The following is a 2988-nucleotide window of genomic DNA, read 5'->3' on the forward strand; positions in this document are numbered from 1 at the left end:
GGGCGGGGCGTGCGTTTGAAACGGTACAATGGGCGCTGAGATGCAACGTCGCGTCAGGCGGGGGCGGGGCCTGGCGAGGGCCGCGGGTTCGAGCCCGACGGTGGCCGTAAGCCCCGGCGCGTTCGCAACCGGGTCAGCCCCAGGCTGGGCTTGTGCCCTGCCCTGGCGGGAGGGGGTTCAGGGTCCGAGCCTCTCCTCAGCCGAAACCACGCAGCCTTGTCCAGTGTTTTTCCCAGCTTTGTTTGGCTGCTGAAGAACGTAACACGTTTTTAATGAGTAACGAGGGCGCGAGCCTCCGCACTGTTTTCCAAAATCCGGCATAAAGTTCGTTACGAGACATGTGACAATTCTAGTTCTTGGCCGAATTTAGGTTTTGGAGTGACCTTTACAATTCCACTCCAAGCGATCAAAGTTTCTAAGTCTGTGCTTACTGATCTTTATTTCCTAATATTTTTCTACAACAACAATTGCAACGTACTCATTTGTCTCTTACAGGCAGGGGATCTTCAGGGTCTTTACCAGCACAGAATTTAGAAAGGTTTTCATTTTCTTCTGGGAAACAGCAATTCTTTTTCCAGAGCGCTAGGTACAGAAACAGTTAAGACAGAGAAGTTAGGATTTTTCATCATTTCAACTTTCTTAAGCGGGAGCATGGCTACACGAATTATTCTCTTACTTCAAAACGATGGAAGGTGGATGTTCCCACATAACTGAGTAGAACTGTTGCTCATACAGCTTGCTGTTTACTGTGGTACCTCCTTGCATTTTTTGTTAACCAAGACTGACTCGAATGTATTCCATTTTTTTACCTTCAGAGACAGTGTATACGTCTCATCAACTGTTTTTGTGGATGCACACACTTCTTGCGTCACACCGACACTATTAACAAAGAACTTTAGGTACTATTAACCTATTAGGTACCTGAGAGGAGTTAACAGCCCCACAAGATTACATTTTAAATATTTTCAGGATTTTTCAGTATGTGTTTATATTGAAACACCTGGAGACAAAATTCCTTGTCTAGTATTACTGCAGAAGGAAAACCATTCACAGTCCCGTGCCAGCGCTTACACTATGATATATGGTAGCCAGTAATGACACCCTTCTGTGAGATAACACAGAATTGCCATCTCCTCCAAAGACAAACAAGGTGAGTAACTTCACACTGTCTTTTGCTTGTTTTCTAATCATTACAATCAGTTACTAGAAAATTAAGGTCTGTTGCTGCAAAAGGAAGAGGCTGTTCATCACCTCTCACTGCCACCACTCGCTGAAAGCAACGCCACACTTCTGAGCTTTAACACAGACCCTGCACCGTTCCCCTTGCCTACTGCCTCAGCGCAAGCGTTTCATACGACAGCTGGAGGGTGCCCAAAAGGCGATTCGAGCGACAGCGTCTAGCAAAACTCCTAGCCCTGAACGGAAATCTACTCACACGTACATTGGCTCTGCTAATGCAAAAGCCACCTGCAAAATCTGACTACATCACCAAACTATGTGGATTTTGCTATTTGTTTTTATTGTGGAGTTATTATATTATGTCCTTGCCGCTACGGACAGCAAAAAGCTTCAAATGCTGTGTACCAGGATACCGCTAAGGAAGAAGTCAACAATATCCAAAACGTGGCCTAGAGCTCAAAAACATCTGCTCCATGTACTCAAATTTTCCAGTGCCCGGCACCAACACATCAACCTACTGCCTGACCAAGGGTTTACTCTCACCAAGAAAACCTTAGTGGGTATGCACATACAAGAGAAAGTGGGGACCATCAAGGCGACCCTCAAAGGCCCGAGGAGGAGGGTGGCGAGGCAGAGAAAAGGGGATGGGGCTGCAGGAGAGCTGTGCTGTGGAACAGAATGAGGTGAAAGATGGAAATGAGGGAATGACAAAGAGCCGAGTTAGAGCAACAGTGCAAATGGCCATGGCAACAGGGATTAAGGAGAGAATATGTTAAACACAGCCTCGGGGAGGATACAGGTGAAGGACGGAGACTCAGAAGGGGGAAAGGGAGGCTGGGAGAATGAGGTAGGTGGGTACAGTGATACTGAGGGACTGGTGGGCATGAAGTTATGGCGTGGGCAACAGTGTGAGAGATGTTTGATAGTATCAGGGAAACATCCCCGTGGGTCAAATAAACACAGCCACTCAAAGTTACAAAATGCCATCGGCCTTAAATAAATTAGTAAGCATGTGACCCATGAAAAAAATGGTTTAGCTACCTATAATCTACCTTTCTTCTCTGGTTATTATTGTTCTTAAAGACTGCCTGAAAATCTCACCTGGAATATAAGCTGATGAAGAGATGTCTGGGCCTGCAAAGAACCATCAGCTGCATTTCTGAGAAGTGGCAATGGTCCGGTATTAACTCAGATGCTTAGTTTTCGGTATTTAAAGGTCAGCATTGCAGCACTTAGCAAGAGAGTATTAATGAACATACTTTAGACACCTAAAATATTTACATCTGAGTTGTAAATATCTAGCTACAGTTAGATAAAATGATTTACCTACAGTTAAGATGGATGGCCACACGGCGACCGGTAAGTATTGACATTGACACATCAGGCAGTAAGTGCACGAGGGCAGAACTGCTCTCTACACAAATGTTCAGACTGGGCTTGACAGAAACTGCTGTGGCATAGAAAAATAAGGATACAGATGTCTTCTATAGCACCGAGTACCTGTGCCTCAGAGCCGAGCTCCACGCACGCAACCTCAGCGGGGGTGGGTCCGGGCCGAGCCGCCGGCCGGGGCTCTCCCACACGCGGCAGCCGGGCCAGGCAACCCCGGGGAGGGGACAGGCGCGTTTTTAGGCTTTCTCACCACTTGGAGCTGGGGCTGTACATCTCCAGGCACAAGGGAGCCCCGTCCCCTGACGGCACCCCGCCCCCGGCGGGCAGTCCCGCGGGCAGCCCGCGCAGGCCCCTCGCTCACCTCGCCTCAGCGGCGGGGGCTGTGCCTTTCCGTCCCGCCTCACGTCTCCCAGTGAT

Source organism: Pygoscelis adeliae, unplaced genomic scaffold (genome assembly GCF_000699105.1).
Source record: "Pygoscelis adeliae isolate BGI_AS28 unplaced genomic scaffold, ASM69910v1 Scaffold79, whole genome shotgun sequence".
Taxonomy (NCBI): Eukaryota; Metazoa; Chordata; class Aves; order Sphenisciformes; family Spheniscidae; genus Pygoscelis; species Pygoscelis adeliae.